This window comes from Equus caballus, chromosome 15, assembly GCF_041296265.1.
Source record: "Equus caballus isolate H_3958 breed thoroughbred chromosome 15, TB-T2T, whole genome shotgun sequence".
NCBI lineage: Eukaryota > Metazoa > Chordata > Mammalia > Perissodactyla > Equidae > Equus > Equus caballus.
Genome location: NC_091698.1, coordinates 97560982 through 97575365, shown reverse-complemented (window position 1 = coordinate 97575365; position 14384 = coordinate 97560982). Strand labels below are relative to the sequence as shown.

Genomic DNA, 14384 nt, shown 5'->3' with positions numbered 1-14384 from the left:
AGAGCACATTTTGTTAAAACTTTTTTTTTTTTCAAGCTCCAACACCTGCTCCTCTCTTTCCTAATGTGGTATATTCTATGCTATCTGCAATATTGGCATAGCAGCATGCAAGAAGAATTAGAGGAAGTGTGGGGGTATTCTGAAGATAGCACCAGCTTTGGAATCAGATAGAACTGGGCTTGAGCCCGAGTCCTGCCACTCACTTGCTGATGACCTTTTGTAAATAATTTGCCTCTTTGAGGCTCAGTTTTCTCATCTGTGAAATGGCAACAAAGACAATTACCTTGATAGTCATTGTATTTATGGCAATCGATATCTCTAATTCTAGCTTATGTTCGTACCTAGCATATAATGGATGCTGCTACTGATAATGATGCTGCTGAAGGTGATGATGGTGGTGGTCATCATGGCAGTGGTGGTGGTGATGGTGGTGGCCATCGTGGTGGTGGTTGTGTAGCTGAATATCAATGGGGCTTTTTCTTTCCATTTTGAGATATACGATTCTTCATCGTGATTGGGAAGTAGCACCCAAACACAATAGAATCATGGGATTTCCCTGCTGGAAGGGACTTTAAAGACCATTTTTCCCCAACCTTCTACATGTGATGCCTAAATACATTTAAATTGGTATTTCACCCTCTGTTTCAACATTCTCCGGATGTTGTGGATGGGGCATTCAATAACTCACTAGCCCTGATGTCAATCAAATGATTTCTTTCTGAGCAACAGTTTTTTAATCTGGAAAAGGGGTTGATAATGCCCAGGTATCAAGATCGCTGTAGGGGTTAGAGGTCATACACATTAAAGGTCAAGACAGGCGCGCAATATCTGTTTTCCTTCTCCCCCTTCCGCTTCCCTTGCCGGAAGCTGCTTCTTTCAGCTTTGGATGGCTCTATTGTTTAGCAAGTCCTGACTCCCTGGGTTTCTACCTGTCAGTCTCCATTTCCCTTTTAATGGCCACATGGGATGAAGTGAGTCAGTCTTTCCTAAGACAGCCCTGCAGACATCATACTTGTGTCTTCTCACCCCAGTTCCTGCATCCTTTGGCCACTTCCTATCATCACATAGTCTCCAGTCCCCTTGTCTTATTTATTCTTCTCTGAGTGTGTGCCTACTTCCTACTCAAACTGGTACTTTTAAGGATCGGAGGTGAAAAGGAATTTAGAGAGTATCTCCGCTTTAGTTTTGTGCCTGGTACAACTGAGGCCCAATGTGAAGAGAATTAATGCAACAAGTTCTGCTGGACTCAGGGGCATGGCCCCCAGTTGTGTATTGTGATTGATGTGGTTACAGCTAAGGTGCCCTTATGACAGCAACTTTTATATTTTCATTGCAGTGTTTCCTTGCTCTTTCCAGAAAGGAACCCAGATACAGCAAAAGGGTTTTCTTGGGTTGTAAGAACATCTATATTCTTTAAGAATATTCTCGTCTGCTCACATTTTATATCCAACACCAGTTGTTCCTTAGCAAGCCGCTTGAAGTTTGGAGGAGAACCCACTCTTTGAACCCAGTGCAGCTCTAACGGAGAAGCATGGAGCTGGCTATTTTTATTCCACGTGGCAACATGGATGGTGAAGGCAGGGTTCGCCTGTGAGGTGGGACTAAAGTACCTTCCTCGGTAATATCTAGTAGTGCAAATGCAGGCACGCTATCCCATCTCTCTAAGCCTCAGTTTCCTCTTCTTAAAATGAGGGTTTTGACCTCTTCATTGCCTAACACTAAGGATTGTGGGAAGATTATGTGAAAATAATGTCTCAAAGGACTTTTCTGAACCATAAAGCATGAGGTATATGCACAATTTCTTGCAATCTAGACTGAATCAATTTCCTACTGCCCAATTATCCTCTGTGAATTCATAGCCATCTTGGTCAACTGAGGCAGGTTGCCAAGCTTGAAGTATGCCCAAGTCCACCGTACTGGTTTTACCTTTGCTCAAGGTCAAGTTCAAAGGTCCAGTTGTCCTGAATGTCAGTTTTGACTGTATCAGTCCGTGGTGAGTTTTCTGTCTTCTGAACCTAGCCCTACCTGTTGCATTTTTTTTCTTGTAGGGCACAGTTACATTCTTCTATGTCATGTTTGTCTTCTCTCGAAACAGTCTCTAGCAAGTTCTGCCAACTTCAGCTCTTACAAGGCTCTCCAATCAAATCTCTCTTTTGCGTTTCACAAGTGTGTAAAAATAGAGACTATGAACCAAGAGATAAGAGTTGAGAACATGTTAAGAGCTTCCTTCAATTTATAATGCTGTATTTTTTTTTTTTGAGGAAGATTAGCCCTGAGCTAACATCTGCTGCTAATCCTCCTCTTTTTGCTGAGGAAGACTGGCCCTGAGCTAACATCCATGCCCATCTTCCTTTACTTTATATGTGGGACGCCTGCCACAGCATGGCTTGCCAAGCAGTGCCATGTCCGCACCCAGGATTTGAACCAGCGAACCCTGGACCGCTGAAGCAGAATGTGTGGACTTAACCACTGTGCCACCTGGCCGGCCCCTATAATGCTTCGATTATAATGAGGTTAGATGTTTTTCCTAAGTTTTTGGCCATTTGTATTTCTTTTCTTTCTTCTTTTTTTTTTTGGTGATTTCCCCATTTGTATTTTTTCCCTCTGCCTTCAGCATTTATTTTTCTAATTGATTCTCACAGGGTTAAATTTGTCATATTTTTCTTTTTGGTTTTTATCTTTGGCGAAACCTCAAAGTCTTCTTATATATGAAGATTATGTAAATATTCATCAAATATATTTATTTGTTTAAAAACATGAAATCTTCAATTCATCTAGAACTTAGGTTATACAATGTAAGTCAGGGTTCTAGTATGGTATTTTTTTTCCTAAAGGGTTAGCTAGGAGTTTCATGGCCATTGCCACATGAGACCCTCTCCCCTCGTAGATGAAATACCTTCTGAAGAATAACAGAACTATATTGTCCTATTGATTTTCCTGCCTACATTGGCAATAGGCTGCTACTCTCTCTGTTTCTATTATTTTAGTTTTTAAATTCGTTTTAATGTCTTTTATGGCATGGCTCCCCTCCTTTTATTTCTACCGTTCCCTGCTCCCTCCCCTTTTAATTTTATAGATTTATTCCTACAGATAAACTTGAGCATGTTAAGTCTCCTAGGATATTCCATTGTATTTTGACTGAAATTGCATTCGTGTTATTGGGATAGATCAAACTCCAGAAAATAACGTAAGGAAACAGAGCAGAGCAGAGTAGAAACCCAGAGTCGTATAGAACTAAATGGTAGAGCAGAAGTTATGAGGGAAACTCGGTGGAGAAAAAACCGGAAGAGGGGTAGAAGCTCAGAGAAAAGAAGATGTAAGGACAAACTGGAGACAGAATAACTGCTGGGCCTTAAGGATAAATCACAAATAATATTTTCAAAATACTACAAGATAAAATTTTTCTGAAGCTACAGGAAATTGTGAACCTATCATGTGAACCATATCAGAAAGATTACTTAAATATGACAAATATCTCGCCATATCCTGGTGAAAATATTGAATTCCATGGATAAAAAAGCAATCCTAGAAAACTTCATGGAGGAAAAAACCCCAGAAAGTCCAGTGGAAAAAGTCAAGGAGGGAGGCCTGAGACTTCTCTCCGCGACATTGGATAAAGGCAGTCAATGGGACCGCATTTACAGAGTCTGGGAGAAGGCGTATGATTCCAAAATGCTACACCCATGCAAACTGTCATCTATAATTTTAATAATCAACATACATTTTCCTATTACAAAAGAAAAATAGGTGTATTGTAGAAAATAAAAACATACTATTAAAAATTTAAAACATCTTAAAAAATCAAAACGACTTGGAATCCAGACTTTTTAAATGCCAGTTTCTGCACTGCTCCCTTTCTCTTGCAGCTGTGTACAGCGAGGTATCGGGACTATGTGGATATGACTTATTTATGCTCATTCTGTTCCCCCAGCCCTCGCAGTGATGACTGAAATTTGGCTCTATATTTGTGCTCCCTACCAGGCAGAAGCATTTGATTTTGGTTTTAGTTAAAGTGAATTGAGAAACAAGTTACGAATGAACACACAGCCTGGAAACAAATGGACTTGTGTGCCTGCAGATTTGAGATGCCTAGATCCCTAAGCTTCGAAGGAAAACAGGCGAAGCTGAATGGTTTCCAAATGGAATCAATTCTCAGTGAACCAGAAGAGTCAAGAGGCTCATTTGAAGTCAGGGCAATTGCCCTGAGCGGAGCTGGGCAGATCCGGGTCTGTATATTCACTTCTTCACTTACTTTGTGTGAGCTTGGCTTCTTACATCATAGAGCCCTTTTTCTTTTCTTTTCTTTTTTTTTCGCACATACAAAATGATAATTATGTTCCTCTTCTGTAGTTGTTGTGAGGGTTAAACACAGTGATGTCTATAAAATGTCTAGCACAGCCAGGCACTGAATATTAACTCATTAATAAATGGTGGCTGTTCGTTAAGATAACAATTTAGTAAACACACAAGCTTCATTTCAATGCTATATAAAATCAGTGGATGCTTCAAACCAAGAGCTCGAGAGATTAAGCATTCCTTCAACATCTGGCCAAGTAATTAATTCTCATATTTATAAGCTTTGGCGGTACATTATCAAGGAAGGTAGGCCTCTTGTGAATTATAACTTTTTAATTAATTCACTTCACGGGTGCTGATTAGTACTAATTTATAGCTTGGTTTGCATATCCTTGAAGGAGGTAAAACTGTGCATCTTCGGTCCGCATATACACGCGCCCCCCTCACAGTTTGCTCTGAAAGGTCCCTGTCCCTCCTCCAAGTCTGTCTTGCTTCTGTGCGTAAGATGTGCCCGCAGTTTTTAATGGTCCTGGCTAAAGAGACAAGTCGTATAGTAATCTGCCCCATGTGCAGGCCATTAGGGGTAGCTTTCCACTCTGCTTTTTTCCTTCTATCAGCTCCATTTTCTGCCCCTGTTTGTTCTCAAGGGATCGGAGCCAAATGCCATCAGCGTGGCTTAGTGGAAAAATCTTTAGGCTTGGTGCCAACAAACTTGGGTCTAAGTCTTGGTCCTGGGAGCTTTTTACCATTTATGTCATAGGGGGCTGTTACTTATCCTCTCTGACTCTCAGTTTCCTCTCTGAGGAAGATGGGTTATGGAATATCTCCTTTACCAGGTTGTTGCAGGAATTGGAAAGATAACCATGTTACAGGGAATTGCTCTGTTCCCGGCTATTTCAAAGGGGTGGGTGTTGCAATCTCAGAAACAATGAAGCCATTTCTTTGCACAGGATGAGAAGAGATAAGCTTCTTTCCTTCCTGACTTCTTCCAATAAAGGGAGAAAAGGGACACACAGAGAAGTAGAAAGAACGTCAGACAGGAGGTGGGCGTTCTAGCTCTGTCACCTGCTGCCTGCACACGAGAGACACTGTCAAGACTGGCAAGGGCTTGGACCTTGCTGGCCGCGTTTCACCCTGAGAAGTGGGGAGTGGGGTTGGGGACAAGCCTTGGGGAGAGAGGCTGTCAAGGGCATGAGTCTGAGTCTAGGCATGGCTGCTGTTTGCTGTGTGAGCCTGGGAAACCTGCATAACCTTTCTGAGCCTCATTTTCCTAGTTATAGAGTTGAGGGTGATGATAACAGTACCTTGGATACAAAATAGGGATTAGATAAGAAATGAGTGTGGAAGTGATTTATCAAGTGTAAAGCGCTGCACAGATGGTAGTTATTGTCATAGATGATCTCAATTATCCCTTTCAGTCCTAAAGATTTGTGATTCTAAATACAGCAGTGTGAGCGAGAGGCTTATTTTTTCTCGAGCAGCTATCGATATGATTTCCTCTGACTTTCCAGTTCTTCCCATGGCACTCTCTGCTCCTCAGGAGGAAATGTCCCTCCTTGGGGGCTGGGACTACCACAGGGATGCTGGGCTGACTCAGGAGACTGGGCCAAGCTGAGTGCCCCTGGGAAGGGGGCATTTAGAGGTGCAAAGTATAACCTGATCGTTTGAGGTTTGAATCCAGTTTTCTTGAGTCAGATTCAGATGTTTCAAAACCCTTTTCTTTAAACCCAAAATCTCCGAGAGAGCTCAGAAGGCTTCTTAGACATGAGCTAGCCTTCATGGGGAGGGCGTAGAAGCCCATTCTGACGAACACAGTGTAAACGAATCTGAAACATATGGATTTGATTTGCCCCCTGATAGGCACGTTTAAGTACTGAGCAGAAAAAGTCTTGGAAATGTGGATTTGGTGTTTCCCTGCTAAACTCTAAACATTATAAATAGATCAAGATGACGGGGAAGAAAACATCCCTTCTCCCTGTTGTTAAGCGTCCAGCTGGCAGGAGCATGGCCAGACTGCAGCTACCTTCAAGTATCCTGATGAGCTCCCTCCAACTCCCAGGCCCCCATGCCTTTGGACGAGCGAGCCTTACCTGTGTGATTGGGTCCCTAAGTTGTGGGCCCAGCGCAAAATGAAAATGCAGGTCTCCCGCTTCAAAAATGAAGAATTTCAAGACGATGGCGGCAGAGCATGAAAGGGAGCAGGGTGACAGGCCCGTGAAGTTGACTCTACTTTTCTGCCTAGCACACGATTCTTCTCCTTCTTCCAGGTCACGTCCCCAGCTTGGATCGTCTGCTTCCTTCTCACAGAGCCTTCCTTGACCCTCCAGGGGAGAGAGGTGCCCTCCATTGTGTTCCCGTAGCATCTTTTTCTCACTTCCATCAGTGCTCCTGTTAACCATAATGGACTGTTTATGTATTCATCTACATACCCAACAAACATCAATGGAACTGCCTACTATGCATTGTACACTGTGCCACGTGCTGGCAAGCAATTCTGGGAGCCTGGAGGAGGGGAACATAGCTCAGTTTGGGAGAGTCTAGAACTGAAGTTCTTTTTAGCAGGCAACGCTTGAATTGAGTCTTGAAGGATAAGTCACTTTAAGAAGAGGATTGGAAAGATATGAATCCACAAGAGCAAAAGACACAGAAGTAAGGAACAGCTTGGTATATGTGGTGTTGATCGGGCATGAGGCTTCAGACAGGGTCTGACGTTAGACGGGGCTGGAGAAGTAGTCAGGCATGACATTAGTGAGGGGCTTGTAAGCCCCACAGCTTACTTTGTCTCATCTAGGAAGCCACTGAAAGGTTGTAAGCAAGGAGTAAAGAGTCAGATTTGCATTTTAGATTAATTACTGTGGTTGCAGTGGGGATAGCAGATCAATACATGTGGAAGCAGGTAGATAAATTAAGAAGTGATTCCAGGCAAGAAATAATGATGACCTGAAATAAAATAGCAACCCTGGGGAATGGGGAGAAATGTATGGATTCAAGAGATAGTTAAGGCGTAAGACAGGCAAGACTGAGGGGATATGGTGACTGAAGGAGGGAGAAGCAATTGAGATAAATCCTAGTTTCTAACATTGGTGACTTGTTCTATGTTTGTAATTCAGACTGAGAGAAATAAGTAGAAGGATTTTTTTTTGGTGGTGGGTGGGGGCAGGGGATGAGGGTGCGAGTTGAACAACTTGAGTTTGAGGCTCCTATTGGGTGCCTATGTGGAGATGCGCAGCAGCCAGTGGATACGATGGTTGTAAGCTATGGGGAGACGTCTGGCCTGGAGCTGTGACTTCAGGATGTGAGTGTTCAGGTGGCAGTCAAACCCCAACCTCCATTCAATAAACTCATCCTACATTCTCATTAAGACATGATTGGATGGGTTCCACTGTATTTGGCAAAGGAAGTTATAAAATCCAGGGCAATTGGGATGGGATAGGAAGCAGCAGATTGAAGAGTAAATGGAAGGTGAGGAGGTAGAAGTAAGGAGATCAGACAATTAATTCTAGAAGCTTGGCTAAGAAGGAAAGGAGAGTTTTAGATGGTGGGCTAGAGGGATTTGAATCAAGGGAGATTATCTTTAAGATGCGTATTAGTTTCCTATGGCTGCTGTAACAAATTACCACAAATTCAGTGGCTTAAAACAACATACGTTTATTCTCTTACAGTTATGGAGATGAGAAGTCCTAAAATCAAGGCATCAGCAGGGCTGCATTCCTTCTGGAAGCTCTCAGGTAAGAACCTGTTTCCTGCCTTTTCTAGCTTCTAGAGGCCATCTGTGTTTCTTAGTTTTGGGCTCCCTCTGTGCATCACTCGCACCTCTGCTTCTGTAGTCACAACTTCTCTGACTCTGACCCTCTTGCCTCCCTCTTATTAGGACACCTGTGATGACCTTTGCCCGGGTGGAATCCAGGAAAATCTCCCCATCTTAAGGTCCTTAACTGAGTCAACCTGAAAGTCCCTTTTGCTGTGTAAGGTAACACATTGATAGGCTCTGGGAATTAGGACACAGACGTTTTTGCATGGGGGCATTATTCTGTCAGTCATAGGATGGGGGAGAATTGAGCATGTTTGAAGTTGGAGGAAAGGAGGTAGGAAAGAGCGAGAATGGAGGAAAGAGAGAGAGGGAGGGAGGGAGAGGTTGGAAGTGGAGGAGAGGAAGTGATAATAGCGGACATCAAGAGCAGGTGGAGGAAAGATTGGGAAATTGGGAAAAATCAGGTAATGATGGGTGTAGGTATGTTTGGATTTACAGTTAGGGAGGCATGAGGTAGCAGGGCTGTGAGACGGGTTTCGTAGGGGGCTGGAGGTGGGTAGGAAAGGGGTGGAATAATTGTTGAAGGGATTTTGGGTGGAGGTGAGGGTAAGCCAAGGAGTTGAAGGGAGGTGCTGAAGATTCAGCTGGCATGGGGAGATGAATCTGTAGTTGTTCCAGTCCCACGGTATGCTCTCTTCCCCGAGAGCACTGAACCACTTGGGTGTAGAAATGCACAAGATGCTGGGCAAGGATGGCAGAAGCTATCACTATGGCCCACTGATTAACCATGGAGCCTGTGATGGTTAATTTTATGTGTCAACTGGACAGGGCCATGGAGTGCCCAGACATTTGGGTAAACACTATTCTGGGTGTGTCTGTGAGGGTGTTTCTGGATGAGATTAACATTTGCATTGGTAGACTAAGTAATGCAAGGTGAGCTGGCCTCTTTCAGTCAGTTGAAGATCTTAATAGAACAAAAAGGCTGAGGAAGAGGGACCTTTGCCTGCCTGAGTGCTTGAGCTGGACACTGGTCTTCTCCGGCCCTCAGACTGGAACTACACCCCCGCCTCTCCTGGGTCTCCAGCCTGCTGACTGCGGATCTTGAGACTCTGCCTCCATAATCGCATGAGCCAATTCCTTATAATAAATCTCTCTCTCTCTCTCTATTTGTCTATCTATCTATCACCTATTGTTTTTTTTTTTTTTCTGAAGACCCCCAGACTAGTACAGACTTTAGACTGGGCTAGAAAGGAAGAGAGAGCAGGAGGGTGTTGGAAAATGGACACTATTTCACATAAGTAGGACCTGGAGGTCTCTTCAAGGTCAGAGAGAGATGTAAGGGGAGTGAAGGTGGGACAGATATGGAGAAACTGGAGGTGGTGGTCAGAAGGCAGGCTGCTGGAAGTTAATATTCATCAAATGCCAGGGCGCCACCTCCAAAGATCCTATTAGGTGGGGCTGGGGTGCGACCAAGCATGTTTCATTGATGACTGCACAGCGCACCCAGGATTCGGAACCTCCTTATGAGGAATGACTGGTAACCCGTGTGACCTGGGGTGGGAGGACCGACCCCTGTGCCCGTCATCTGAGAGTGCTACCCCTGCTGCCACGGTGTGGTGGACGTCTTCCTGGATAGGGACCTATCTCTGCCTGTGCATGCATGCACTCGCCCCACTTCCTCTAAGTGCGGTCACTGGGACTGCATCTGAGGAGGGTGGCGTCCTTCCACACTCTCCGGAGACACTGGTTGCCTGCTCTTCTTGTGAGTGCAGGCATGGCTTCCCTTTCTGTTCTGAGCTGCCCACCTCTTCTCTTTCAGTGTTGAATCCCACTGCTCTGTGGAGAAAGGAGGGGTGTTGTGAATGCCTTTTGGGAGCAAGACTCACTTTTTTATTGGCGTCTGAGCTGAAAACAGATTCTGCTCTCAGGTAGAAACATAGACACCAAGACGTTTTCTGCATCACAGTATTAAAGAGAAGTCCTGGCGGCAACAGTCGGAGGTCAGGAGGCTATTGGTCCGTAACCATTTCATGCTGTATACCCCATGGGGTGCACCCACACACCCCACTATATACAGTGCCTTGTAATGAGTGTGTCATGGGCCCTCAATAAATAGCTCTGCTCCTCCGATCAGATGGACCATAAGAATGAGAATTCTAAAGGACCAGTGAACTCGACTTTGAAAAGCACTAAAAAATGATGAAATGCCTGCTAGGTGCCAAGAACTAAGGCAGACTCTATATACATTACATCATTTCATTCTTTCAACAACTCTGTGATGCAATTATTACCCTTATCTTAGAAATGGTGAAACAGAAGCCAAAGAAAAGATTTGAACTCTTCAATTTTTGGAAATTGAGAAGTGAGAAGTGACCACTTTCATACCTCTTATGGTGTGAAAACTGTATTATTAGAGGTAATATTCATGGCTGTCAGTTTTCATCAGAACTTATTTCCTCCTTTGTTAATTTGGACTTTATTTTTCTGCATATGGTGCTTCGGTTTGTCTTTTAATCGGCATCATCCTGCTGCATCTCTCTCACCTCTGTGGTTAACAGTTTGTACTCTGGCTGTGACAAATTCTAAGTTCAAACAGTATTCCTGGTCAAGTATTTTTTTTTTTAATTTCACTTTATTTAGGAAGAAAGAGGCGTATGTTTAAAACCTGGAGCAGCCGGAATAAGAACCTGAGTAGAGCTCCTTGGACCGGAGCATCTTCTCTATTCGAGACGTTACACCATGTGTCACACCACAGTCAACGCTCAGAACTTAAGTGTCTCCCTCATACCTTCTCTCCTACTCAGTGATATTAATTTTTCCTCTGTAAAACACTGTAAATATTCCAGACCTTTGAGAAGTGACCTCTTTCTAGCCAAAGAGTATTTATCCCGTCTTAGGAGGGTTAATCTTCTTTCTTGGCATCTATCTGAATAAACAGTGAGATTCTGTGGCATCTGAATTTTGCATTCAGATCAGCATTCTTAGGAAAGCAAGATGACCTGATTTTTATTTTCCCTTGTAAGCATGTTGTGATGAATCCACAAAAATAACTGTGCCTTTCCCCAGGTCTGGTGGATAGCTTGCGTAATGGTGTTATTTCCAACAGGGCAGTAGTTTTTGGGGAAATACAGAGGGTGCAGGCAGGGAATAGACAGAATCGGAGAAAGCTTCAGGAAAGGAAACTCAGTGAGACTTGAAAGTGACTGACCGAGGAAGAGCCCGGGAGCTCTCAGTCCATGTTTTCCCCTCATTATTCTGCAAAGTAGAGAGGCAGAGGAGGAGTGATCAGAAGGGCACGGAAAGAACAAATCACCGGGAGACAGTGCCTCGGGTGTCCGGAGTCAGGGAAATCTGTCAATGGCGTGAATGCACTGGCGAGAGGAAAGGCCATTGAGTGTGACCTTCAGCAGGACACCAGGACTTGCAGGGCTGGGGGGTGGGGGACTGGATGGCAAGTGTTAGGGAGATGGGTAAGACTGAATCAGTGAGGGAGAGAGGGGAGGGGAGCTGGGAGCTGACCCTGGGGAGGCAGAAGGGGATAGATCTGAGAACCCAAGGTGCAGCTTGCTACTGTGATTCAGTGCCACATCAGGGAAGCAGACGAGCAGATTTGGGGATCAAGACCCAGGCCTCGAGTTGCCACACCTCTATGAGCTTCAGTTTTCAAATATGCAAAATGGGAACAACCATAACGCTTCCCAGTGTTCTGAGAATGAAATGAGGTGATGGACACTGCGTAAAGGGTTAGTCCAGAGCCAGGGGCTGGGAACACAGCAGAAGTGCCATGCGTACTGGTTCTGTCTCGCTTCTTTCCTGGAGGAGGGGGTCAACTCTGAAGCAAAGGAAGACACAAAGGGGAAGGTCACGGAGGAGAAGGGGAGAGGTGGGGGATAGGGAGCTTATGTCAGTGGCTCCCAAACTCAAGCCCATTTTGATCTTTAATCCTAATATTTGTATTTCTAAATTAGCACTGCATTTCAGAGTGTCAAGTTCATCTGATCAGCACTCTGCCTTCACCCAAGTGAGGTAGTTAAGCCTCATTTCTTGATATAACTGAGGCCCAGAGAGGTTGGGGCTTGTCCTATGTCACACAGCCTGTGAGAGGAGAAGCTGGGGTGAGAATATTGCAGTGAATTCTGAATTATTCCTATTGGTGTTAGAAGCAGGGGTCCCCGGGCTGGCCGGTCCCCACCCCACCTGGCCTGGGGCTCGTTGCCTCTGGAAGAGGGAGCACAGTGAATCCACAGTGGGGATCTGGCGCCTCCCCCATCCAACCACGCCAATGACCTTCACAGCGAAATTTCTCCTCAAATCTGGTGAGAGTGTCTGACTAGGGGAAGAGTGAGTCACTGCTGGCCTTAATCGGAGCAGAAAAACGAACGTGCTAAAGTCATCAGGGGTGCGGGATGGAAGCACCGGATGCTGTTTCCTCTACAGTCCGGGACAGAATGTCCTTGGGAAGGTAAGAGCCACTCGCTGGTGAGAACCTCTGATAGGAAAAGCTTCTGCTCTCAGGTCACAACGTCTCCAGCCACGCTGGGGCTGCAACTCCCCCCATGGAATCTCCATACAGGCCAAGTTTATGTTACACTGATTACACTGGAAGACAAAACATTTTGTACGATACCAACAAAAGCCATGGATAAAGGACGTTATTTAAAAATGAGCCTTGTTCTAAAGAGAAACCTGCTTTCAATCATAACCCATTTCCCATGAGGTTCATTGCAAGCAGAAATCAATGTAGTGTCCGCGGACCTAGTGGGTGTCTGGAGCGCCGGGTTCTGGTTCTGGCTGGGCGCTGACCCTGCGTGACCCTGGGCGGCTTCTTTCCCCTCCCTTGCCCTCAATTTTCCTATCTGTAAAATCAGAGATTTGGGCTATAGCTCCAAGGCCCTTTCCAACCCTGGTCTGCCAGCTCCCACTTCCTCTCCAGCGGTAACACACTTACAGAAGCAAGAGGTGGTTAACTGGGAAAGTCTTCGTGCTGCTGCTTACCTTCTTTCCTCTGCCCAGAACAACTTTCACGTCCCGGCTTCTCTACCTGGAATTCCCTTTTTCCTTCTTTACACCTGGCCCAGGCTCACTGCTTTCACAAGCCCTCAGGCGCTGGGGTGAGAGGCTGGATACTGTGGTCATTTGCTGGGGCTGCCCTAACAAAGTGCCACAAACCAAGGCGCTTAAACAAGAGAAACTCATTGTCTCACAGTTCTGGAGGCCAGAACTCCAAGATCAGGGTGTCGGCAGACCTGGTTCCCTGTGTGAGAGAGAATCTGTTCCAGGCTCTCTCCTAGCATTTGCTGGTTTGTGGCAGTCTTTGGCGGTCCTCGGCTTATAGATGCATCACCCGGGTCTGTTTTCATCCTCACATAATGTCTGTCTCCACATTTCCCCTCTTTATGAGGACACAAGTCACGTTGGATGAGGGACCCACCCTACTCCAATGTGACCTTATCTTAACTAATCACAACTCTATTTTCAAGTAAGTCGCATTTGGAGGATCTGGGGATTAGGGACTTCAACTTAATGAATTTTGGGGGGACACAATTCAACCCACAACAGGTACCCTCGTGTGTGTTCCTGGGTTTCCTTCCCTTCTGGCCCTATCACACTGTGGACCCATCTCTCCCAGAGTGGCCTGAGCAGCAGACCTGATTCAGCCAGAACCACGTGTCTGGACTGTGGGCCAGAGAGAGCAAACACCAGCAGAGTTCACACCTGGCTGTGGGATGAGGGAGACCAGGCCCAGCTCTTTGGGGGAGGGGCATCAGCTGGAAGCTGGGCGGAGCTACAGAGGAGGGAGGCGTGGTCAGGGAGGAGAGAACCAATCAGGAGACGGGCAGGTCCACCCAGGTTACCGCTACCTAAAAATAAAGACTATCATTTCTGCGGTCAGAGCCCTTTGCAGTTTGCACGCACCCTCCGTTTGACAATTTCTTTTGGCATGAAAACCCTGGATGGGCAGGAGATGTCTTTTGCCCGGGTGACACCTTGCCAAAGTAGTGTAAATGGGCCCTCAGCTCCCGGTCGGGGACTCACCTGCCTGGCTTCCTGGCCCCCTTGTCTCTTCAGAGTCTGACTCCAGGCTCCAACCCCGGGTCTCCCTTGAGGACTGGCCTGGCTGCCCGCCCTTTGCGTGGTTACCTCTTTGTCTCCTACGATTTCATTCCGCAAAATTCCCCTTGCAAAGCCCAACGGCGGGGAGATTTTTAGGGGGCAGCTCCATGGCTGCCTCAATTGTGAAGTTTCTTTGACACGCCCACCCTCTGCGTGCCTAAGTCTGAGAAGCAGAATGTCTGTGCGTGCTGGCTCCTGCATTTTTTGGCTTGTGACTTCAGCG

General features: G+C 45.7%; 1 long non-coding RNA gene across 1 annotated transcript; it reads left to right on the top strand.

Annotated features, from left to right (window-relative positions):
* Positions 1 to 2375: 2375 nt before the first annotated feature.
* LOC138917917 (uncharacterized) lies at positions 2376 to 11040 on the top strand. The gene is made up of 6 exons (XR_011426585.1): positions 2376 to 2513; positions 3982 to 4226; positions 6856 to 6945; positions 7959 to 8024; positions 8168 to 8266; positions 9867 to 11040. It is a non-coding gene; the product is annotated as an uncharacterized lncRNA (long non-coding RNA).
* The last annotated feature ends 3344 nt before the right edge of the window (positions 11041 to 14384 follow it).